This window comes from Nyctereutes procyonoides, unplaced genomic scaffold, assembly GCF_905146905.1.
Source record: "Nyctereutes procyonoides isolate TBG_1078 unplaced genomic scaffold, NYPRO_anot_genome, whole genome shotgun sequence".
Lineage (NCBI taxonomy): Eukaryota > Metazoa > Chordata > Mammalia > Carnivora > Canidae > Nyctereutes > Nyctereutes procyonoides.
Genome location: NW_026575125.1, coordinates 101,197,169 through 101,224,308, shown reverse-complemented (window position 1 = coordinate 101,224,308; position 27,140 = coordinate 101,197,169). Strand labels below are relative to the sequence as shown.

The 27,140-nt window shown below is 41.2% G+C and overlaps 1 long non-coding RNA gene across 1 annotated transcript in view; it reads right to left on the bottom strand.

Moving 5' to 3' along the window:
* LOC129518709 (uncharacterized) overlaps window positions 1-27,140 on the bottom strand; it is a 122,496-nt gene that overhangs the window by 49,121 nt on the left and 46,235 nt on the right. Inside the window, exon 2 of the long non-coding RNA XR_008666229.1 lies at window positions 26,001-26,097. This is a non-coding gene — a long non-coding RNA (uncharacterized LOC129518709). The remainder of the gene's footprint in view (window positions 1-26,000; window positions 26,098-27,140) is intronic.

Sequence of the window (27,140 nt, the reverse complement as noted above, 5' to 3'; positions counted from 1 at the left end):
GCACGCTTGCCATCTATGCTGTTCAACATTCTGTCCTTTTCCAAAACAACTTTTTAAAGTATAACTTAAAGACAATAAAATGTAGTCACTGAAAATATATAGTTAAGTTTTGACAGACCTGTTTACCCCATGTTGAAGATGCAGCCATGTGCACACCACTCCCCACCCCCCTCACCCCCACCCCCACCACCCACCCCACCACCACCACCACCCCATCACCCACCCACCCCCCTGCGCAGCTCAGCCCCTGCCACCAGCCACAGGGAAGTCAGTCAGCAGCCAGGGCACCATGTTGAAGAGGGCTGGGGATGGAGCTCATCTGCAAAGCACATGCTCCCTTCTAAATGGAGACGTTGCTGCTTTAGTCAACTGTAACCATGAGGGCCCAAGGCTGTCAGTTTTTTGGATTTTTCAGGAGATGCTGGAAATTCAGATATTATGAAAAATGTTCTGATGTTTCATTGTTGGCCATGGATTCAAATGTCTTAAAACACTGAGCACGCCAACACAAACTTTTTCTACAGGCAGTACCTTCTCTTTTGAATCACTATTTTTTCACCTTGCCCAAGATCATGGAAGTCCGCCCTTATTAGGTTGGGGTTAGCTGCCCCTCAACGTCAGAGTGGGCTCCATCTGTGGGATGAAAACATGTGCCTCTCAACCTCCTTCAGTTAAGACCCAAACTACATGTTAAAGAAGGAGAATGAAAAGAGGGACAAACTAACTGAGACAGTCGTGGAAACACCTGACGGGGCCTTCTCTACTGGAGAGAAAAGATGAGAACTTCACATAGTACAGATGGACCTTGATAAGGGCCCTTTGGCTCCTAGAGTGAAAGACACAGATCCCACTTATGGGTGTTTGGCTGCAAGTAATGGTTTTTTCTCCTTCTCCCCTCACAAGGAGTTTGGTGGTTGGCCTGGGATTGGTTTCATTGCTCAAGATCAGTCCAGACTCCAATCTTCTTTTTCTGCCATTCATGCTATTTGGCTTATTTTCCCTCCGGGTTTAAGATAGCTGCTGTAGCTCTAGGCGCTGCATTCATTTTCCCCAACAAGGAAAAGGGGAAAAGAGCAAAGGCAAAAATGTGTATGATAGCAGAGTTTCTATCTTCATAGAAGGAAAACAGCTTTCTCAGTAGCCTTATATCTTAGACATCTGTTTCCATTTAACAATCTAGAACTTTGAAAGGTGACCCTTTAAGCTGCAGGGGAGGCTGAATAAAGAGTACTGAATAAAGAGTTCTGTTAAGAAAAAAGTAAGAGGGCACATGGTGGCCCAGTAGTTGAGGTTTTGCGTTTGGCCTATTTCTCTGCCTCTCTCTGTGTGTCTGTCATGAATACATAAATAAAATCTTTTAAAAATATTTTTAATCTGGAAAACTATGTGGAGGTTCCTCAGAGAGTTAAAAATAGAGCTACCCTACCACCCAGCCATTGCACTACTGGGGATTTACACCAAAGACACAGATGCAGTGGGCAGCCCGGGTGGCTCGGCGGTTTAGCACCTGCCTTCGGCCCAAGGTGTGATCCTGGAGTCCTGGGATCGAGTCCCACGTCGGGCTCCCTGCATGGAGCCTGCTCCTCCCTCTGCCCATGTCTCTGCCTCTCTCCCTCTCTGTCTCTCTGTCTTTCTCTCTGTCTCTCAAGAATAAATAAATAAAATCTTTTTTAAAAAAGATACAGATGCAGTGAAAAGCTGAGACGCCTGCACCCCAATGTTTATAGCAGCATTGTCCACAATAGTTAAACTGGGGAAGGAAACTCGGTGTCCATCGAAAGATGAGTGGATAAAGAAGATGTGGTCTATATATACAATGGAATATTACTCAGCCATTAGAAACGACAAATACCCACCATTTGCTTCGATGTGGATGGAATTGGAGGGTATTACGCTGAGTAAAATAAGCCAATCGGAGAAGGACAATCATCATATGGTTTCACTCATACGGGGAATATAAAAAATAGTGAAAGGGATCATAGGGGAAAAGAGAGAAAATGAGTGGGAAAAATCAGAGAGGGTGACAAAACATGAGACTCCTAACTCTGGGAAACGAACAATGGGTAGTGGAAGGGGAGGTGGGCAGGGGGATGGGGTGATTGGGTGACAGGCACTGAGAGGGGCACTTGATGGGATAAGCACTAGGTGTTATACTATATGTTGGCAGGTCGAACTCCAAAAAAAAATACAAAAAAATTTCTTTTTTAAAGGAGGAAGTGAATATTGAGCAGACGTTACCCAAACATACAGGGTAAGTAATTCTTGGGTAAACATGCTATTATATTCTTATGATAAGGCTTGTTTTCTATTTGCTGACTTCATCAACAATCTGAATTTATCCCTAGTGCTTCAGAAGCTATGATGTGTCTGGAAGAAGTCAAAATAGCAGAAAAGCATGAGGTCCACATCTCTCTGGCCCTCAGGAAATTAGGCTGAGATGATAAATATCCCTTTGCTTCTCTTCAGCCTGAACTCAGTGGCCTTTATAAAGAGATGGAAGAATAATCAGGGTATGGGATCAGTACATAGAGTGAAATTGACCTTGTCATAATTGTCTCTCGCCATATTTCTAATCTAGTATTCTAGTCCCTTAGGCTTGGCACTGTAAACCAGTGGTGAAACGTGGGAGTCACAGTCCGTGGCTATCTTGAATTCAGGGAGTGATTATGGTCTCAAATTCAAGACTGACAGAGTGGCTGATGATTTGGATCAAGAAAACTTTTAATTTGCCAGCAACACTGCCAACTTTGAAACAGCAACTGCCTCTTAGGCAGCGTAGAGCATACCTCTTAACGAGGAGTTTGATCAGGGCTATCTGTACCATGGTTTAAAAAAACAGACAAAAACAGAAGAATAGGGAAGGATGAACCCCAAAGTGAGCCATTGTCCTGGTTCACTTCTAGGCCTGCTCAGTACTGTTTGGCATTTAGAAATCTGTTTCAATCATTCCCTTCTTCCATTATTTTATCATTGATTGATTCATTTAGCAAACATTTGAGTAGATACTCATGCCAAAGAGCTGGGTTCACAGTGGGTGTTGAGATTAAAAGAATGCTCTCAAGGTCATAATGTAAGTGGAAGAACTTGGGTAAATGTGAAAACTTTATAGGGATTGTAAAAGTGGCAGAATGGGGAATCTACAGCAAGGCCCTTGTGTTGGCCTGATTTAAAAACTAACATTAGTAATGTGAGGATATTAGGGACAGCCAAGTGGATACTGAATTATAATCTATTCCCTGGAACAGATAGGGAAGGGGATATAGACACTGAAGAGTAATTCACAAAAAGACTTTTCAACAAGATCACTGGAAGGAAGATGGAATGGTATCCGTAGAAGTCAGATCACTTGCTATGAGGTCAGAAAGTCCAAACGTGGGCAGCCCTGGTGGCTCAGCAGTTTATCACTGCCTTCAGCCCAGGGCGTGATCCTGGAGACCCGGGATCGAGTTCCATGTCGGGCTCCCTGCCTGGAGCCTGTTTCTCCCTCTGCCTGTGTCTCTGCCTCTCTCTCTCTCTCTCTCTCTCTCTCTCTCTGTGTGTGTGTGTGTGTGTGTGCCTCATGAATAAATAAATAAAATCTTTTTTTAAGTCCAAAAAAAAGTCCAAACATATTATGGTTCCAGATCAAATAGGATGGAAGGAATATTCCCAGACTAGCATGGCCAGGTGCCACCAAAGTGTCCCCAGTTCATGGTGAACTGATCCAATATTCCTCAAAGAAGACCACGATGTTGAGAAGTAAGTACCCTTGGGGGTGAAGGGTGGACTGAAGGAGCTTAAATTTGTAGTCTCTCAAATGCTAGACAATCCATTTTGACCAAGGAATCTGAAATCACTGAGGAACAATAATTGTCCTCTGACATTGAGAGTGGTGAAATAGAACCTGGGAAGTAGTACTGCAAAGTAGTGACCAGCAAAGCAAGAGTAAAACTACAGAGAGTAACTGTTTCGCCAAGGAGCCCCATGGGTTATAAGGGGAAAACGAGAGGCCTATGATGTTTAGTTTATGTGGGGCTCAAAGCCAAATATCACCAAATTTGTCTTACAGCCTTTGACTACTCCTAAATCTAGACTGCCATGCAGAAGCATATCTTTCTTATACTGATTAACTTATCCTGCATCTATATTTAAAGCTTATATATTCACCTCTCTACACAAAGTCACATCATTCACACATCTACAGATTATTTTCTTGGCATACATTTGAAAATTGTTTAATGTTCTAATCCATTCCCCGCCCTTTGGGTTTCAATATTTGTGAGCCAGGTCTAATAAAAACTTTACCTAGAGTCAACTCTATGAAAGCCCTGTGACAAGGTTTCTAAATCCATTTCTCAGGGGCCTCAACAGGATAGGAGGAAAATGGGTTTTCATTTTTCTTGGCTTTATGACTGCTTAGCTCTTTTTGATCCATTTTTTTCTCTGAAAAGAATATGAAGTAGAAATAAATATTTTATAAGTCCCTAAGAGTTTAAGTGTAAGAGAGCCTTTCAAAATAAAGGGCCATTCCACCAAAAAAGGTTATTGATTTAGTTATCGAACCTGAAACAAGTTTGGGGATGGAGAGAAAAATGGGCAGGTTGAGAACTAAGGCATTGATTCATAGGTTTTACTCTTGAGAAAAAAAAAAACAGTGAAAAGGACTTCATTCAAAATGAGCCTCCTTTTTTCCTTCCTGAAGTCCTTGTGTTATGTCTGGTGAGTGGACACTTGCCAGGGAGTAGATACACCGAATTGAAATAAGAAGGCTTTTGGATGCTCAGGGACGATGGCCAACCCAATGAACCCACACACCATGCATCTACTACCTGCAATGCTATGACTGAAGACCCAATAGGACCCATTGACTTGTTTTCCACTGGCTGTCTCCCACTGATACTACAACCCTCATGTTGCCACTAGCCTTCTGGACTCTTGCATTAGTATTTACTGACTTTCTTGTCTGTGTGGAATAGCCCAATTCTTGTTGGTTTACCCAAAAATCAATTCCCCAAACTAGCCATCTCCATACAGATGATCACTGCTCCACTGCAAGTGTATAGGACGGAGTACCAAATGATGTCCACTCAGCTGCTCAAGAATCATGGGAACTAAGACTAACAAGTAAACTACTTGTTACTAACAAGTAACAGGGATAAAAACTTGAGTCAATTCACTATCCCATTAAACTTCCAGCCCAAAGGATTATTTTGTAAAATGAAAGATTAAGAGTGGGCAAGATTCCATGACCCACTTGTTCTTGCCATAGCTAATTGTTGTCTGGGTCACTAGGTCTTGGGAAGCTAAGAGAAGTCAGGCCACTGTTCATGCTCACATGTCTACAGGGTGCTGGTGTAGAGTGCACAATGGTAGGCCTTTTCATCCTTTCCTACCATCTTTGTCATCAATTATCCTATCAAGGAACCTAGGTTTCACCACAATGGAAACAAAAGCCCACATTTTCCGAGAAGGGCTTTTATGTGTTTACAGGCAATCTGTTGTCATATGTATCGCTGGTGGCAGGTTTTAAGGATAGAAAAAATTGCAGTAATGTTGATGGCAATAATTTTATTTACTTCTTTGCTTCCTTGGCTCTACAACATGAACCAAATATAACCTCTAAATAAGTGAAGATTATAATAATGCTGTTGAGTGCAATTTTTACTGTTATAGTAACTGTAAGAGCACACTGATAACAGTTTTTTTTTAAATTAGTGGTATATTGGGATTGGATTTTAGTGCAATGGCTAAAACCCCAGAAAACAAATTTAATGAAAATATAGTTGTCAGGAGTTTTGTATGTCATGATATAGGATCTAGTGAACAGAAGAGATCAAAGGATTCTGACTTTAATGGTGGAACACAAAATTTAAGCAATGACATTTCCAGATGGCTGGGAGCTTGGAGAAAGGGCAAAGATACAGTGGATAATATTTTACAGGTACAGCACGAAGTTTCCCCCATTGCTGAGCGATGTTGCCTTATTGTCTGCTTCATGTGTTGTTGTTTTTTTTTTTTTTATTTATGATAGTCACACAGAGAGAGAGAGAGGCAGAGACACAGGCAGACGGAGAAGCAGGCTCCATGCACCGGGAGCCTGATGTGGGATTCGATCCCGGGTCTCCAGGATCGCGCCCTGGGCCAAAGGCAGGCGCCAAACCGCTGCGCCACCCAGGGATCCCTGTTGTTGTTTTTTTTATTGCTGCTGGTGGTGCCACTTCCAATGCTTCTCATCACCATCAAAATTTCCAATAGTCATTCCTTCTGAGAAATGTGATTTCCGGGAATGCTGTCACAGGGACAGACTCTAGCTGGCCCTCTCCATGCTCCTCACAACAGTGTTACTAGATTATTCACATCTGTGTGGGGAAGCCTCCAGTAAACTTTGCCCATTATTTTGGTGATGACCTTAACGTAATTCCCTTGCTTGTGTGCAGCAAGTTTGGACATAAGCATTCCAGTCTTCCATCTTGGATATTGTACCCTACGTCTCCAGATAAAGAAAATAGAGCTTCCAAACCTAACTTTCAGAATCACTCCTTTCTCCTTCCTAGACAGGTCTACCTTGTCATTCTTAGCTGGATCTTTGGGTTTTCGGGTCAATAGATTTAGTCATATGTGCCTCAACCTCCCACTTTCCATCCTCCTTTTTGGAGCTTTAGGTGATCATGTAAAAGGCTAAAAGGTTGGACCTCAATAGCTAAACAGCATCTGGACATCTGAAAAGGTTGGACTTCATATCCTAACAGCAAGCAGTATGTATGCCACAGGACAATAGTATTTCAGTTAAGATAATCAAAAATGGCCCAATGTAGAGATGAAGAAACTAAGGTTCAAAGGAAAAAAATGACTTGCTGAAGGGTACAAAGCTAATTTATATAAAGTCACAACCAGAAGGCAACTAATTTTTCTACCACACTATGGTGTTTCTACTAATGCCTATATATAAATATATATTATTTTCATTATTAGAATATTATATCATTATATGTTATTAATATTACTACATACTATTGTGATATATAATTACATGTTATATATACTATATTATATACTACATGTGTTATATTATAATCATCATTTTATATAGTTTGTAATTAATATATAATTACTGATACATAATTAACATATAATAATTATATAATAATAGAATTAATTATATATAATATTTATAAAACATAATTGTATATCATATTTAATGCTTAATGATATATGATTTATATATAAGATAATAATATATAATATTAACAAATTTACAACCATATATTAAATTATATCATTACACACTATATATTTTATGTTATATATATTTTGTGTATATTATAAAAATATATATTATACATATTATATTATTATATACTAAATATAATTATACATATTTATATTTCTAAATCAAATATAATTTATATTAATATAATATATAAATATATAATATTTAAATTATATTTAATTCATAAATATATAATACATTTATATGTATTATGTGTATATTATATATGTATGTACATACAAATATATAAATATGTATACATAATATATGTAAGATATATATAAAAATAATGTTATATTATATACTATATACTAGAATTATATACTGTATTATATACATCATATCATATAATATGATATAATTATATATTAAATTATAATATATAATATATGCATAAAGATATAATTGTGGTATTTATAATATATATTAATATACATAATCAATCCTCAAACATCTTGAAGCTCTTTATATGATTTTTTTAAAGATTTTTTATTTATTTGAAAGAGAGAGGGGGAGGGGAGGAGAGAGAGAAGCAGGCTCCCTGCCATCTAGGTTCCTGGGATCATGACCTGTGCCAAAGGCTGACACTTAACCAACTGAGCCACCCCAGTGCCCCAGCACTTTATATGATTAAAGACACTTTCACATCAAATGTGAGGTATGAACGGAAGTAATGAGCTTTGAAGTATTATCATCACTTTGAAAGAGACTCAGAGAGGTGATGTGACTTGCAGAGCTGAAACCAGAACCCAGGTATACAGCCCCCTTTCTAGTGCGACACACCAATCAGAATGCTGGTTGCCACTGGGGTGCCAACAAGCATGAATATTACACATACACTGAAGTCATGTCAGAAACCAAGCTAAGGATTTAGGCAATCAGGTAGAAAATTAGGATAGAAATGCAGAAATTGATCTGTGTAGTCAGATTATCAGTCCTGTTCAACAGATTCATTTTGACCTAGGACAGTATGCCTGTTTGAGAGCTTCCTGAAGACATGCTTTACAGATCTCTCCAGGGAATTTCTAAAGCCATTGCAAATTCTGAAGTAGCCAAAGTGTGGATACCATTTCTCTGCTGAGTATAGGAGATGTTTCTTTCTTTATGCTCAAGAAAGGATGCCTTTACGTCCTCGGGAACAGAGAGGCTCAGGGGAGCAGTGAATCTCTCCCTGGAACCTAGTGGTGTAGCCAATGTGAGAGCATTTGGCATTTCCAAGTCATTTTATGACAATAGCTCAGTCATGATAAAATAAGCTATTCCAGTTTTGTACCTCAGATATTTACTAAATAGTTACTATATGCTGCACACCATGAACAGTGTATACTGAGGAAGGGGGTGTGATAAATAAAAATGATCCCTGGGGGATCCCTGGGTGGCGCAGCGGTTTGGCACCTGCCACCGGCCCAGAGAGCAATCCTGGAGACCCGGGATCGAGTCCCACATCGGGCTCCTGGTGCATGGAGCCTGCTTCTCCCTCTGCCTGTGTCTCTGCCTCTCTCTCTCTCTCTCTCTCTGTGTGTGTGTGTGTGTGACTATCATAAATAAAAAAAATAAATAAAAAAATAAAAATGATCCCTGGGCTCCAAGAGCTTATCAGGCAATGGAGACTGGAAGTAACGGTGTGGGTCAGATTTGCACAGACACTGAGAATACAAAGTAAAAAGTGCTAAGAGTACATGCTATTCCTTCTATCTGAAACATTCTTCCCTTCTGCCTCTCCCAGCTATTATCCATTCTATGGAGAAACCCTCTGTATCTCGATTCTTCCAGTGGACTTGGCATCCTTCCACAATATTATCACAATATGGTCTTCCATTCTTGATGAAATGTGAGTTTTTAAAGAAGAGCAACTTTGTATTTCTGTATCCTCAGAGTTTATCACTGTGTCCAGAACACAGAAAGTACTTATTATATGACTGTTTAGTTTTATGCTGAGTAAATGAAGGAATGCCTAAATGCACTCTGGTGAACAAGGGAGAGACAGATTGCTTCTGTCTGAAAGGTATATGAAAGGTTGCATCAAGGAGATAGCATTCCTTGATTTTTGAGGAGTAGATATGATTTGAACATAAGAAAATCATAGAGGCCAGAAAAAAAGGGTTAGGAATGTGCTCTAAAAATAATATTTTGAGGGGCACCTGGGGGGCTCAGCCAGTTAACCATCGGACTCTTGATTTCAGCTCAAGTCATGATCTCAGGGTCCTGAGATTGAGCCTCATGTTAGGCTTCATGCTCGGTGGGGAATCTGCTTCAAGATTCTCTCCTTCTGCCCCTCCCCACTGCTTACTCGTCTCTCAAATAAATAATAAATAAATAAAGTATAGGAGATGAAATAAATAAATAAACAAACAAATAAATAAACATTTTGGAAAAAAAGAAAAAAGAAAGTTAAGACTTTGAAAAAATAATAATACTTGGAGAGGGTTTCTACTTCTACCATGGTGAAGTAATTGGTACCAAACTTGCTGCCCCACCACAAGCAACCAGAAAACTGGACAAAATATGTGAAACAAATGTTTTTAGGCACAAGAATGGGAGCCCTAAAAGAATCGAACAATCAAGCAGAGTCCTATTTTCTTGTCTATGCCACAAGCAGAGGGAACTCAAGTTTTATTGAGATATAATCCATAAACCATATAGTTCACCCACTTAAAGTGTACAATTCAATGGTTTTCAGTATATCCACAGATTTGGTAACCTTCACCACAGTAGATTTTAGAACATTTTCATCACCTCAAAAAGAAACCCTGAACACTTTTGCTATCACCCCCATATTTCCCCCTGCCCTGGCCCTAAGCAACCACTTAATCTACTTGCAGTCTCTATAGATTTCTCTACTCTGGACATTTCATCTAATTGGTGTCATACAATATGTGAACTTTTGTGTCTGACTTTTTTCACTTAGCATCATGTTTTCAAAGTGGCTGTTATCAGCACTTTGTTCCTCCATATGTTGCTTATCCATTCACCAGTGGTTGGACATTTCAGTTCTTTCTACCTTTTAGCTATGATTAATAATGCCTATACAAAAATACTTAGAATAAAACCCAAACTTCTTATACTCTTCCCCTATAACCACTACTGCTCACTGCCCTTCAGTCACATGGACTTTTTCGTGTTCCACAAACATGCCAAGACATGTTCCCACCTCAAGACCGTTGTTATTTCCTCCGTGAAGACTGCTCTTCCTCGGGTCACACCACAGCTGCCTGCTTTTTGATAATTCTGATCTCTGCTTAAATATTTTCTCACCAGAAACATCTTTGCTAACCACCCTCATTACAACATCCCCCTCCTCCAGTCAATCTCCATTCTGGAAGTGGGGTTTATTCTCTGCATGACAATTATTATGATTACTATTATTGGTTGATTCATGTTCTTAGTTATTACCTGCTTTTAACCATTAGAAGGGCAAATTCCATCAAAGTACCAACTTTATGGGCCTTAATTCCCATTGCATACCCAAGAATGGTGACTCTTAACTCTAGAGAACACACTGGTGGTTACCAGAGGGGAGGGCAGTGGGGGGATGGGTGAAATAGGTGATAGGGACTAAGGGGGGCACTTGTGATGAGCACCAGGTGATATATAGAATTATAGAATCACTACATTGTACACCGGAAACTAATATAACAGTGTGATAACTGGCATTGAAATAAAAACTTTTTTAAAAGTTTAGGGCTGGGGCACCTGGGTGGCTCAGTGGTTGAGCATCTGCCTTCTGCTCAGGGCATGATCCCGGGGTCCTGGGATCTAGTTCCACATCGGGATCCACATGGGGAGCTTGCTTCCCCTTCTCCCTACATCGGTGTGTGTTTCTCATGAATAAATATATAAAACCTTAAAAAAAAACGTTCAGGGCTATCAGCAGAAGGGTGATACTGATGTGGGAAACAAAGGCAGAAGAGAGATTATTGAATTTCCTTACTCCCTACAGCCCATTGACAAGTCCTTGAAACAAGCAGAGTGACATTCCTCTAGGGACTCAACTGCCTGGATGTTGACACTTTATTAAAGGGCAAAAGGCAACCTTAGCCCAACTCCCACCCCCAGGCCCCTGTGAGTCTACTTTAACATATAGAAATTCCTTTGGAAACTTCCTTTACCTCTACCACCTAAGATACATGTTGGCAATCATCCCCCAAGTATATGACCTACCAATATTCATCTGAAGGGTCTCATGACTTAGTTTTTACTAAACAGTAATAAATGAGGTTTCCTAAGAATAACTAGCCCCCTCAGGAGCCTGGAAACCTTGTTTCCAAAATACCTGGGAGGTTTACACTATCCCTAACCCCTTCCCAACTTGAAAGTATATAATGGATGACTCCTGACCCCAGTGCTGCTCTTTCTGCCCGCCCTCCCCTCTGGTAACCACCAGTGTGTTCTCTAGAGCTAAGAGTCTGGTTTTTGGTCCTGTCCCGGCACTGTAATAAAACCACCTTTTTGTACCAAAGATGTCTCAAGAATTCATTCTTGGATGTCAGCTTCAAACCCTAGCATCTTTCCTACATCAGTACCATATCTTCTTTGCATTAAAGGAACATTTTTCTCTTTTTAGTATTTCTGAAATGAGAATGCATCTCGCAGTGAAGTTTAGTAAAGCTATTATCGAAACGATGTCTTACCATCCACAATGTCTTAGAATCATGGAAGGATAGTACATGAGGCACAAAGGGTGACAAGAAAGGGTGGCCAGAGGTGGAATCCTGATGAATATACATACAGGGATTGGGTGAAAGTTTACCTTAGCAGGGTGCCTGGGTGGCTCAATGGTTGAGCATCTGCCTTTGGCCCGAGTCCTGCATCGAGCTCACCACAGTGAGTCTTCTTCTTCTGTCTATGTCTCTGCCACTCTCTCTGTGTCTCTCATGAATAAATAAGTAAAATCTTAAAAAAAAGGAAAGTTTACCTGAAGAGTTGAACTCTGATCTTGAAGATCTCAAACTTTTCCCTGTCATTGAAACCAGCTCAATGAGAATTTATGAAAAGTATTGCGCAGTTTTCAGCCTTCCTGAAACATCACTGAATGTTTTCCAGATGAACAAACGGGCTGGAGAGCGAAATTTGGAAGGATCGCAGCAGGGCTAGAGATTAGAGAAGGGTGCCAATCCTTGAGGGCAAACTTTCTAGCTGTTCCTCTAGGCCTGCTGTGCTGGGGAATAGCAGTGCTTGGCCTTATCCAGGCAAGAGACTAGAAAATACTGAGGGAATGGAGTAGTCTGGGACTGCACAGAGGTCATGAAGTTTGAGATTCGGATGCCATTACCAAGTTCCCTGCAAGCGGCTCCAGGCTCACTTCTCCCCATCCCCTATGGACCTGCCTCTCAAAAGCAGGAGTTGAGCTGCAGCTCTGCTGGGGAAGCAGGACAAGCTGCATAACAGACTGCTGATCTGCAGTCAAGTCTCTCCAGGCTGACTTGGAGGGAACTTGGAGGTGGAGATCTGGAAAAACAGGTTCAGCAGTTCAGGGAGCCTAAAGACAACTTTTTGCACGTGACCCAAAAGGGTTCTCTTCACTCCGAGGAAAATCTGACCTTATGTCCACAAGGCATTTCCAGAGACTTCTTTCCAAGCTCTGAGAAATTAAATAGAAGTTCAAGTGATACTGAACATGGAACAATCTTTCAACGTCCTTTTTCATCTTCCTCTCTCTGGGGCCAAAGGCCAGTCCTGGGAAACGTTTCTGTAGCCAGGGGCCACAGGCAGTTATTTGTTTCTCTAGCGAGGACTGGATTTGGGAGAAGCTGTTCGAGCCTCTGACTGGAGCTAGCAGTTACCTACAATTGGGAGCAACATGTCCAGTCCCCGAGGGGTAGAGATTCAAACCCTCGGGATGGGCTAAAGTAGGGTAAGCAGGTTAATCTCGATATAAAAATCCTCCTTGGAACTTAGGAAGGCATTGGAACATATCAGGTGTCTTTAAACCTCTCAGCTCCTACCTGTACCCCATTTCTAGGCTCAACTTTCCAGGTAACTAACTCCCAACTGAGGAAGAGCTACAAAGTGAGGAGCAGAAACCTGGATATGCATAAATTGCCCACATTAAGCTATCCCAGGGGCACAGTTAAGCAGTGTTCTGTAATACAAAAGGGAATGGTGAAGACTATGGCTCACAAGTGAGACATTTCTCTGCTTAAAGGTATTCAAACTTGAATCTTCTTTAAAGCTGTGCTAGCCACATAAGCTCTGTTGGGACCACCAACAGGAGAGCTGTGCTATCCCTGTGCCCATGGATAGCGCAGGGGGGCATTTAGGCATCTGTCAAGACCACCAACCTCTTTACAACCTGGGAGAAATCTGCAAATAATGAATGAATGTATTTTAAATGGGAGCATTAGAGGGAGGCATGGTGACAAGCACTGGACTAGGCAAACTGCAACCCCCCCCCACCCCGCCCCTCCTGTTACTCCTCAGGGCACAACTGAGGAGGCAGTCACCTGATCACAGGGCTGATTCTCCTGCCAGGCAGTCATCAGCTCCTGAGAGGTATCCCTGGGGACCTCGCTCCCAATAAAAATGTATTTCCTTCTTGGGAGAGAGAACTAGAATCTCTAGAATCTCTAGCTGCTTGTTTAATTACATTCACAGAATAGATTGCACACTTGTCCCGACAAGAAATCAAACAAGCAAAAATGCAACTGTTAGAAAATTGGACCCACCTAATGAGTTATGCCAGACATGCGAGCACATGCACTAGGAAGCAAGAGACAGCTTTCTGCTCCCAAAATGCCTACTGAGGATTCTTCCTTGTCACAGATAGTCAACACCTGCTCTGGCCCCAGGAAATGTTGCACTGAATGTCAGGGTTGGCACGGCTCTTAGTTACAGGTAAATCCAGGCTCTCCTGTTATAGATGGAGAAACTAAGTTCAAAGAGGATAAGTGACTTGCCCAAGGTCAAATACAAATAGTAGAGCAAAGGTGTGTGCTTTATTTTGACTCTTGGAATGTCAGTTATTTTTTAAAGATTTTATTTATTTATTCATAAGAGACACACAGAGAAAGAGGCAGAGACATAGGCAGAGGGAGAAGCAGGCTCCCTGTGGAGAGCCCGATGTGGGACTCGATCTTGGGACCCCAGGATCATGTCCTGAGCTGAAGGCAGGCGCTCAACTGCTGAGCCACCCAGGCATCCCTGAATGCCAGAGTTTTTAAGGTGCTTAGCAATGTAGCCTATGCTTCCTCTCATTTTACAGAAGGAGAAACTGAAGCCCAGGAAGTGAAAGGGGTTTGTTCAAAGTCATACAACTATGTAATGTTTCAACCAGACATTAGAACCCAGTGGTCTGGACCCCAGACAAATGCTCTTTCCTCTGTACTGTGCCACTTCTTGGGTTCTGTTTGGAAATAAAGGAGCTTCAAAGCAAGGGAATGAAGTTTTGGGATCACTGATGCCCAATCTCTTAAGCTATCCTGAGGCTGTCCTCAAGTCCCTGTGAGCTGGAGTCAGCAAGGCTAAAGCCATGGGCCTCTGAAGGCGTTTCTCTATCTTTATTTGTCCCTCTGGTTCCCTTGTTCTGTTATTGGTTACCTTCTGCCTGGTTGCTATCACTTAGTAACTTTGACAGTAACTTATCACTTAGTAACTTTAGACAGTCTGGTCTAATAATGTAACTCCAGCCCTGGGTCCCTTACATTGAGATTGATGTGACTGAGAGTGGAAAGAGGAAGAAACTTGTGTCTTGGGGTCACTTGCTGGTTCCTTGTGAGCTGCTCCCTACACTCTGCTGTGCCCCCTCTGCCCATAGGTAGCACGGGGTGGGGGCGTTTAGGCATAGAGCACCCCCGAGGAGCCACTGAAGGGAGGGAGAAAAGAGAGACTTGCATGTGGGACTGGATGTGCATCAATGAAAGTCTTATGGGAAAATCTGAACAAAGCTCATTCTAGAAACACCAAAAGCAGCCTCCACTGCCAGTATCCAGCCTACTCTTCCTGCAGACCCTGAATGCTACTCTGGCTGTGTCAGCCTCTCATGCATGTCACAGCCACACTTTTTATGAGTAGCTGGCTTTATTCAGGAACCTGTTCCTTTGAGCACACAAAATGAAAATCTTGTGCCAGTTAAAATAACAGGATCTATCACCCAAGGAATGAGATTTACTTTCAACTGAGCCAAAGCCTCAGCAGCAATCTCCTTTGTCCAGAATCTAGCACAGAGCAATTCAGTTGCATTCTACTTCCACATGAATTCTACTGCATATTCAGGGAAATCTGAAGAGCAAAGACCACAGCAGAAGCAGTAAATAGCGAGATCTCTATAAATGATGAAAAGCAGAGCCTTTTCAAATGAGAACAAAGAGACACATCTTCCATCTTGCTATTTGTCCCATCCGTTATTCCATCAACATTTTAGGACTAAGGAGACTTGCTCTCTCAAATAGATAATGTGGAAAGAAAGCAATATATAAGACAAATGTTTTAGGTGTCAATGGTAGAATTTCAGGTTCTGACCTCTTAGTGGAGAGATATTTGGGGGACTGGAAATTATGCTTCTTACTTCTCTGACCACACCAATGTAGAACCTCCATGTCACTTGGCCAGTCTTTTTTTTTTAAAGATTTATTTATTTATGATAGACACAGAGAGAGAGAGAAAGGCAGAGACACAGGCAGAGGGAGAAGCAGGCTCCATGCCGGGAGTCCGATGCAGGACTCGATCCCGGGACTCCAGGATCGCGCCCTGGGCCAAAGGCAGGCACCGAACCGCTGAGCCACCCCGGGATCCCCTCACTTGGCCACTCTTGTAACACTTGACATATTTTGCTTTAGGTAATATCTTGGCATGATTTGCAAGGAGGGCCCATTTCTTTTTTTTTTAATTTTATTTATTTATTCATGAGTGACACACACAGAGAGAGGCAGAGACACAGGCAGAGGGAGAAGCAGGCTCCATGCAGGGAGCCTGACGCGGGACTCAATCCTGGGTCTCCAGGATCAAGCCCAGGGCCGAAGGCAGGCGCTAAACCGCTGAGCCACCCGGGCTGAGGAGGGCCCATTTCTAAGTAGTAGCCCACCATAAACACACTCAGAGGTACCCATGGGTTTTCCTTTTGGTGCAATCAAAACCTATTTTTGATGACAGCCCATGGTCTCCCTCTTTTCCCCCCAACTTGTCCCAGCTTTTCAAATGATCTGGAGCTTTCAGTTTGGTCAAGGCTCCCCTCTTCATTAAGAGGGGAGGAGTGATGGTGGACCCTTCTATCCAATGGCTCCTTATAGTCTCTTTTGGGAGCAGGCATGTGTCTTTCAAAGCCTTTAGCATAGGGCAGTCAAAAGACCTTTTTTTCTTGCTAATACTGAAGTGTCCTTAATGGCAAGACTTTGATGCATCATTATACTAAAAGCTCTCTCCCCACTAGAAATGAGGAGAAGAAATGAAGAGATCCAAAAAGAACCCTGTCCCACTATACTTACATTAAAGTTATCTGTCTTTCCCCCTAGACACAGTCTTCTAGAGGGTAGGGACCGTGTCTACAGTAGTGAAAACATTAGTAGCTCAACAATATTGTTCAGGGAGTAAATAAGTACATAAACAAATATTCCATGAGCCCACTTCTTTGTGAAGACTGGCTGCAAGAAAATTCATCTTTGTAAATGGATTGAGAAAATTCCCCCAAAGAAAGAGTGAAGTAAAGTAGTTATTCTTGCCCTCAGTGAAATCTCTGAACATAGAAATGCTGGTCTCCATGCCTGCATTTTAGGTCTGTCAAAGCCATGACAGTGTAAATGGCAGCAGATTTGACCTTTCACATTAATAATTATAAAACTGGACAAAGTATATGAAACACCAGGTGTGTCGAACATTGGGCAACAAAAAGTACAGGGCTGTGATTCCCTAGATATAGGAAATAAATAAGGTGGGTCCTATGATTGCCTCAGGCTTCTGACTGCACATACTTGCCAGACCATTGGCTCAGGGAGGAGAAACTCAAGTGCAGTAGTCTCACTGAGTCAAGAAGACACAGATTAAAGTTCATGGAAACTGAAACATGTGGAAATCATGGGACAAAATAACACAGAAGAGGGAGCTATGCAGAGAAAAAGCCCCAGAAAACTGCCTGGCATCCTCTTGCATCTTTGGCTCAATACAAAGCTGCAGGTACGTATGGTGAAAATTCATAAGGCCAATGCAAGGAAAAACTACGGGGAAGCTATAATCTGGGTAGAAGACATCTCAGTTCTAAGCAGTCAAAGTGGAGAGACCACATTGAACACTTGGAGCATTCTGTAAAGAATGGAATAGTCTTGAGTTTATGGTGGGTTAAATTAGCACATCTAGAGGTTCTATTAGAACCACCTAAACAAAACTTAAAAACAGACCTTGAAAGGATCAAGATGATCCACAAGTAACTTAACTTCCTGCTGGGGTCAACTTCAACATTCTGAAGGAACACAACAAAATCCAGGACCTCAGGAAGGTAATACTTGTAATTTAGTACAAAATTAATAGCATTTAGTAAAAAATTACTAACAGAAAAGGCAGGAAAATGTGACCTGTAGCCAGGAGAAAAAACAGTCCAAATGCACAGATTCAGAAATTACAGGGATGATAGAATTAGAAGACAGTGTCTTTTTAGAAAATATTATAAATACTGAAATGCTGAAAGGAAAACATGAACATAAAGAAGAGAAAAATGGATGGAAAAAAGCCAAATGGGACTATTTCCACAATGGAAAATTAAAATATCTAAAAGTGAAAAATTCACTGAATGAGTTTAACATCCTACTAGTAGTACAAAAGAAAAGATCAGTGAACTTGAAGAAGGTGACAACAGCTGAGTATAGAATGGGTCCCACTCCCTTTTGAGCCCCTGAGCTCTGGTGAGGAAATTCTGGTTTAAGTCATCCCATTCTCCCTCTTATTATTTAAATCAACTTTAGCTTTATTCTTCTCAAGAGGCAGAGGCAACATTTTTAGGTTAGATTCTTGACAGAGTATTAAACACTGCCAACAACATTGCCTTGATGTGATTCACAAAACAATGTCCTGCACTTTCAAGGTTTTCCATTTATCCAGAAAATCATTTATTCAGAAACCATCTATTGAGAATGTATGAAGTTCCAGGCATAGTGCTAGACATTGGGGGTGGAAAAATAAATAAGAAGGGTTCTGGTTTAGTGGAAAGACAAGAGTGCACAGAGCAGTATAATACAGAGTAATAAATTTGACTCAACATGTATTCACTAAACTTTAACTCTGTGCTAGTCATTGCTAGCTGCTGATGAAATAAGTTTCTGCTTAAAGTTCAAGATTTCATAAATGTACTTAAAAGCTAGAGCCAAAGAGCACTAATGCTGAACTGTTGGGGAGAGGGAGAGATTTGGGATATTTGGGATTTTGTTTATATGAATTGACTAATTCTTGATATTTGTGAGTTTATTTACCTCATGAGGTTACCACACATCCATTGGTCAATAAAAATGGACTATGGGGGCACCTGGATGGCTCAGTAGTTGAGCATCTGCCTTTGGGCTAGGGTCATGATCCTGGGGTTCTGGGATTGAATCCCACTTTGGGCTCCCAACAAGGAGCCTACTTCTCCCTCCGCCTATGTCTCTGCCTTTCTCTCTATGTCTCTCATGAGTAAATAGAATATTTTTTTATAAAATATTTTTAAATGAACTATGAACACCCACTGGTGTCCAAGAAAGTTTGCTTGTTCTCAACAGGCTTCTACTGAGATTCAGTTTCTTTCTGGTCCCTGACTCTGGCCTCTAGCTTTTTTTTTTTTTTTTTTTTTTTTTTTTTAGCTTTTGTTTATCACCCTTGTCATGCAGTTCACACTTAGTCTATCCTGATTTTTACTCTTGTATTCATTTCCAAGACTTTTTGCCTGAATATATCCTACTATACCCCAAAGAGCCAAGCTCCATGCTTGTCCACCATATTTATTTTAAGGATAGGTGGTTAAGGAAAACATTTCCATAAAATGGAAAGTATCTTAGGTCATCTTGAATTTATATATGTTGCATTTCAGATATTCACAAAGTTGAGTAGAGACATAAAAGATATTTTAAAAAGCCAAACTGAACTTCTAAAGACAAAACTACAATGTCTAAAATGAAAAAAATATACTGAATTGGAACTAATGTCAGAGTACGCATTACAGAAGAGAATATTAGTGAATGTGAATACATATCAAGAGAAACTATATAAAATGAAATGCAAGGAAAAAGGGTTTTAGTGAACAGAGCATTTGTGAGCTTGGGGTTACAACAAGTGGTCTAATACACATATACTCAGAGCCTCAGGGGGGCATGGGCAGAAAAATATTTGAAAAAATAATGGCTGGAAATTTTCCAAATTTTTTTTATAAATTTTTATTTTTATTTTTTATTTATTTATGATAGTCACAGAGAGAGAGAGAGAGAGAGAGAGAGAGAGAGAGAGAGAGAGGCGCAGAGACACAGGCAGAGGGAGAAGCAGGCTCCATGCACCGGGAGCCCGATGTGGGATTTGATCCCGGGTCTCCAGGATCGCGCCCTGGGCCAAAGGCAGGCGCCAAACCGCTGCGCCACCCAGGGATCCCAAATTTTCCAAATTTAAAGAAAACTATAAACCCACAGATCTAAGAAGCTCAATGAACTCTACACACATGAAATGTGAAGAAAACAAGACCAAGGCACATCATAATTGAAGACCAAGGCACATCATAATTGAATTGCTCAAAGCCAGTGAGAGAAAGAAAATCTTAAAAGTAGCCAGAGAAAAAAGACATGTTATATTTAGAGGAACAAAGGCATAGATGATAACAGATTGCAAATTAGTAACTGGGCAGGCAATGGAGCAACATCTTATTAGAAGGTGGGAAATAGATCCAACAAAAATTCAGGGATCTTCTATCTCAGGGAAATTTCTAGGCTTCCAGTGATTTGGAGCATGTCAAGATATCTCTTCTAAAGTAAAGGATAAGTTGTTGCATCTGGTCCCTCTCACAACCAAAAGAGAGGCATAACACCTGGTGGGCTTCCTTCTTTGGATATTGGAGACAACATATTCCTTATTTGGGTGTTTACTTTGGTCAACTTACTGAGGGACCTGAAAAGCTGCTAGTTTTGAGTGGAGAACAGAACAAGAGAAGGATCTGCAACAGGTCCAGGCTGAAATGCAAGGTCCACCACTTAAGCCATATGACTTAGCGCATCCAGTGGTTCTTGAAGTGTCAGTGCAGATAAGGATGCTATTCAGAGCCTCTGACAAGCCTCTGTAGGTGAATTACAGTACAGACCCTTAGTATTCTGGAGCAAATCCCTGCTATCCTCTGGAGATAACCAATCTCCCTTTGAGACACAGCTTTTGACCTGCTACTGGACCTTAGTAGAGACTAAACACTTGAGAATGGGCCACCAAATTACCATACGAACTGAGCTGCCCATCATGAACTGAGTGTTATCTGACCTATCAAGCCATAAAATCAGACATGCACAGAAGCACTCCATCACCAAACAGAAATGGTATATACATGGTTGAGCCCAAGCAAGCCCTAAAAGGACAAGTAACCTATTTAAAGAAGTGGCCCAAATGCCCGTGATTCCCACTCCTGTGACACTACCTTCTCTCTCCCAGTCTGCACCTATGACCTTATGGGGGGGTTCCCTATGATCACTTGATAAAGGAGGAAAAGATATGTGCCTGGTTTACAGATGATTACACACAACATGCAGGCACTACCCAGCAGTGTGCAGTTATAGCACCATAGCCACTTTGGACTCTTCATACCCCTGAGTCAATAAGCAAAGAGAGTTACTGTACTGATGGGGGCACTGGATCCTAAGCACCAAGGGAAAATTGGACTATGATGACAATCATACTTGGTGAATGCAAAGATAATATGGAATAAATAGAAGATCATTATAAATACCAGGTATGGCTACATGATCAGTTTCTGTCCTCCTTATTTTGTTATCAAGGTTTGTATATATGTTTGTACACACATACACATAGAGAGCAAGGACCTTTGTTTGAGAGAGGGAGAGAGAGAAAGAGAAATTGGAAATTGGTGATTCTGTTCCTGATGCCAGCTCTTGAGCATTACCCAGGCAGAGCACCTCTCTGGGCAGCATCCTTTTCTCCCACTGCTGAGCCAGCTCCCAAGTGCCCAGTTAGATGATAAGCTCATTCATGATACAGTGTTGATGGCTGATGGAGGACATAAATAGGAATTTCAGACTAGGGGACCTGATGGGTCAGAAGCTAGTTTAACACCACCACACCTGTTTCTTTGGCTCCCCCATTTCTTGTTTTTTTTTTTGCATATATATTTTTTTATTGGAGTTCGATTTGCCAACATAGAGCATAACACCCAGTGCTCATCCCGTCAAGTGCCCCCCTTAGTGCCCATCACCCAGTCACCCCAACCCCCCGCCCACCTCCCTTTCCACCACCCCTTGTTCGTTTCCCAGAGTTAGGATTCTCTCACGTTCCGTCACCCTCTCTGATATTTCTCACTCATTTTCTCTCCTTTCCCCTTTATTCTCTTTCACTATGTTTTATATTCCCCAAATGAATGAGACCATATAATGTTTGTCCTTCTCCGATTGACTTACTTCACTCAGTTCCATCCACGTTGAAGCAAATGGTGGGTATTTGTCGTTTCTAATGACTGAGTAATATTCCATTGTATACATATACCATATCTTCTTTCTACTGCACCCTATTTGACTCACTGGTAAAGCCATGGCACCAATCCAACATCTTTATTTGTAGGTGCTTTACTTTTTCCCTACTATCACAAATGCATCTGGCTGGTTCATCAGTCTCGAAAATCATTTCTGAGGTGGACTCTTGCAACCTGCTCCCTAATTTAGAACTTTCCTTTCCATTTTGATGTGTAGATATTTGTCCTTCTGCTAATTAGGGCTAAGCTGATCCACGATGAGAGGCAATCAACCCTTAGAGGTGGAACCTTTGTTTAAAGGAACTCCTTTAGAGTTGTAAAATTTTTTACAAAGTAAAAGGGGAGCTGCTTGGATAAGGGGGCTGGGGGAGAGAGGATAGAACTGAGGCATTTCCAGTGAACTTTGGGGCTTACAAGACCTGTGGTTTAAAAGCCAGTAGTGAACAGAGATAAAGATTCCCCAGAATTCTGTTTCTGTTTCAGCCTTATTGAGGTATCATGGGCAAATAAGAATTGTATACATTTAAGGTGTATAAGTTGTATTTTGATATGTGTGTATATTATTAAACGACCACCACAATCAAACTAACATATCTGTGACTTCACATAATCACCATGTTCTTTCTTTTTTTTAAAGATTTTATTTATTTACTCATGAGAGACACACAGAGAGAAGCAGAGACATAGGCAGAGAGAGAAGTGGGTTCCTCGCAGGGAGCCAGATGTGGAAGTCAATCCCCAGACCTGGGATCACGCCCTGAGCTGAAGGCAGATGTTCAACCACTGAGCCACCCAGGTGTCCCCACCATGTTCTTTCTTTTTGTGGTGAGAACACTGAAGATCTGCCTTATCAGTAAATTTCAATTTACAATCCAGTATTGTTAACTATATCTATATTGCTTTACATGAGATCTCCAGAAATTATTCATCTGGAATAACTGAAATGTTATACCCGTTAACTAATGTCACACCATTTCTTCCTCCCCTGGCAACTGTCCCACTCAGCTTCTATGAGTTTGACTATTTTTTTAAGATTTTTATTTATTCATGAGAGACACCGAGAGAGGCAGAGACATAGGCAGAGGGAGAAGCAGGCTCCCCACAGGGAGCCTGATGTGGAACTCAAACCCAGGACCCCAGGATAATGACCTGAGCCAAAAGCAGATGCTCAACCACTGAATCACCCAGGTGCTCCAAGTTTGACTATTTTAGATTCCACATATAAATGAGATGCTGAAGTTTTTCTCTTTCCGTGTCTGGTTTATTTGACTTAGCATTCAGGTTGTCACAAATGGCAGAATTTCCCTTGTTTTGTGGCTGAATAATTCTTTGAATAATTTTTTATTGTATAGTTAGTTGTACCAAATTTTTTTAGCCATTCATTCATTGACAAATTAGGTTGTTCCCACATCTTGACTACGATGAATAGCGCTTCAGTGAACATGGAGTGCAGATAATCTCTTCAAGACGCAGATTTTATTTCCTTTCAGTATATACACAGAAGTGGGCTTCCTAGGTTGTGTGGTAGTCTTGTTTTTCCTTTTTGAGTAACCTCCATTTTGTCATCCATAATGGGTTTCATTCCCACCAACAATATACAAGGGTTCACTTTTCTCCACATTCTTGCCAACACCTTTTACTTTTTGTCTTTTTGATACTAGCCATTCTGACGGGTGTGAGGTGATAGCTTATTGTGGTTTTGATTCGCATTTCCCTGATGATCGGTGATGTTGAGCACCTTTTCCTATGCCTGTTGACCATTTGTATGTCTTCTTTTTTTGTTTTCTGTTTCTTGGGTTTTTTTTTTTTTTGCTTTTTAAAAAATATTTTATTAATTTATTTATGAGATACACACAGAGAGAGACAGAGACATAGGTAGAGGGAGAAGCAGGCTCCCCACAGAGAGCCCGATGTGGGACTTGATCCCAGGACCCCGGGATCACGTCCTAAACCAAAAGCAGACATTCAACCAGTGAGCCACCCAGGAGTCCCTGTATGTCTTCTTTGGAGAGATGTCTATTCAATTCCTTTACCCATTATTTAATTATATATATATATACACACATACACACAATTATATATATACAATTATATATAGATTTGCTATTGAGTTGTAGAAGTTTCTTATATATTTTGGATATGAACTCCTTATCAGCTAGATGGTTAGTAAATATTTTCTCCCTTTCCATAGGTTGTCTTTTCAGTCTGTTAATTGTCTCCTTTGTTGTGCAGAAGCTTTTGGTTTGATTTGGCACCACTTAGCTTATGTTGCTTGTGCTTTTGGTGTCATATGCAAGAAATCATTGCCAAGACCAACATCATGAAGCTTTTATTCTTTGTTATCTTCTAGGAGTTTTACATTTTCAGGGCTTATAGTTAAATCTTTAATCCATTTTATTGTTATGTACGATGTAAGACAAAGTTCCAATTTCATTTTTTAAGGATTTTATTTATTTGAGAGAGAGAGAGAGAGAGAGAGAGAGAGAGAATGACCGAGAAAGGGGCAGAGGGAGAGGAAGGAAGCAGACTCCCCACTAAGCAGGGAGCCTGACACAGGGCTTAATCCCAGGATCCTGAGATCATGATCTGAGCCAAAGGCAGACTCTTAACCAACTGAGCCACCCAGGTGCCTCTCCAATTTCATTTTTTTTTTTTGCATGTGGATCTCTAGTTTTCCTAATACCATTTATTGAAGTGACTCTCCTTTCCCCATTGTGTATTCTTGGCATCTTTGTTGAAGATCAGTTGACCATAAATGTGTGAATGTATTTCTGGAGTCTCTATTCTCTTGATCTATGTGTCTGTTTTTATGCCAGGACCAGAGTGTTTTGATTATTGTAGTTTCATAATATATTTTGAAATAAAAATGTGTAATGCCCCAGCTTTGTTCTCTTTGCTCAAGATGCTTTGGTTATTAAGAGTCTTTTCTGTTTTCTTTCTTTTTTTCCTTTTGTTTTCATATGAATTTTATGATTTTTCCCTAATTGTGTAAAAAATGCTACTGAAATTTTTTTCAAGATTTTTTTTTGTTTAGATTTTTTAAATTTATTAATGACACACACACACACACACACACACCACACACAGAGGCAGAGACATAGGCAGAGGGAGAAGCAGGCTCCATGCAGGAAGCCTGATGCAAGACTCGATCCCGGGACTCCTAGATCACGCCCTGAGCCCAAGGCACATGCTCAACCACTAAGCCACCCTGGCGTTCCTGCCACTGAAATTTTGATAAGGGTTGCATTGAATTCATAGTTCAGTTAAGGTAGTATGTACATTTCAACAGTATAATGTCCTCTAATCCATGCACACATGGGATGTCTTTCCAGTTATATATATATATATATATATATATATATATATATATATATATATAATCTTCTTTAATTCTTTTCTCAGTATTTTATAATTCTCGGTGTACACTTCTTTCACTTCCTTAGCTAAATTTATTCCTAAGTATTTTTTTAATTTGTATTGCTATTGTAAGTGGGATTGTTTCCCTGAATCTACTTAAAGTGGCTCTGAGCCTCACTGATCTCATCTAGAAAATGAAGACATTGGATCAGTGAGAACATTCCTTTTTCCCCTCCAAAACAAAATCAGATCCAGAAGTCCAAACTATAAATTAACATATACAAATATACTTCCTTTTGTTGAATCAAGCACCAAGGCCTACAGCCTTCCTGCTCCCCAGTGACTTGTTGACTCTGAAGTGACTCCATGGAGTCTAATGCTTAGATAATCCCTAAGGCTCTTCTGAAGGAAAAAAAAGTGTCATTTATGGAGCATCTACCATGTGCCAGGCCCTGGACTGAGCAGAAGTCAAGATCTAAGGCAAAGCATTCTCGGGGAAAAGAGGGGCAGGAATGGGGGGCATACAGCAAATGGCAGGAGTAAAACTGGCTGAAATGTTCCTGGTAGAGAAACACACCTCAAGCCATTTGGGGAAATGAAGCAGGAGTTCAGAAGGGGAAAGAGCAGACTAATCTAGCTTTGAAATGTTGCTGTTCAGACTGTGTGGGCACTGATAGGCCCATGACAATCTGAAAGAGCCCTCCGATTTTCCCATGTTCCAGTTGCTTTTAAAGAGCCCTACTTTTGGAGTTTGTATGAAGTCATGCTTACCTCCTGTAGATGCTGCTCAGCTGTCAAGAGCTCTCCAATCCCCCTGGAAGTCCTCTTGAGACAAAGGAAGCTGTGGGATGCAGAGGTGCCCAAGTTCCTATGAGTGGGTGAGAGATGGAAGCAAAGCAAATGGGATTTAGAGCGGGAGAATGTTCAGGTCCTTCTTGGTGATGTCGCTAAGGAAACAGGAGCAGAGGAAATAAGCTCCCCGCCTAATTTCATAGTTCAATTTCATCTCTGAGTGGCTGAGACTAATGGGGAAAAAAGGGCAAAGTGAAGAGACAACTTCTTCGGGAATCGAACTTAGTGGTAAGTTTCCACTGAAAATAGAAAATCTGAAGTGCAAATGTATTTGAAAGTTCCTCTTCAGTATTAGTAGGAAAGGAGCCTGACATTTAAGGATTAAAGAGTCCAGTGCTAGCCCACCGGTCCAGCCTGGTCTCTACTTCCCTTTGACCATCACTCTTTATCAAGCCATAGGCCTGGACTCTGAAATAATCTAAATAATCGTAACTGGTGCATTTCCCATCTCCAAGCTTCACCTAACTCTCTACCCCTCCCTCCTCCACTCATGGCTTTCTTTCTCCTTAGAGCTCTCTCCTCTCTGCATCCGTGAGCCACTCACACACATCAGCGTTGTTCTTGCACCACCTAATCTCAGAAAACATTACTAAGTCTCTCACGCCAGGACAAGTTACGTTCCTTGCCTCTTTGCCCTTCCCCAGGCATCTAGCCATGCTAGCACAGTTAGTGGACCAAAACGATCTTCAGGTTACTTTGTTGATTATTACAAATATATCAGGAGCCTCTGACCCATATACTCGGCCCTGAATTCCTTATAGGACCTTGATCAAGCTTCTGCTCCTTTACGCGCCTCAGTTGCCTCATCTGCAAATGATGGGGTTAGACCCGAAGTATAAGAGCCCTTTAGGCTTTGACAACACGTGATTCTTTGAGCGCATGCTCAAAGCAAGGAAAGAGCATCAACCCACCTTGCTAAGGGGGGGGCAGCGGAGAGGGAGAAATGAATCTAGGGACTCATGTGAGAGTTGAGGTGCGGGGCGGGGGTGGGGGGAAAGCATCTGCTCAGAGGACGGGCTGTTAGAGGTGTACGTGTTTTAGAAACACAAGTTGTCTTTG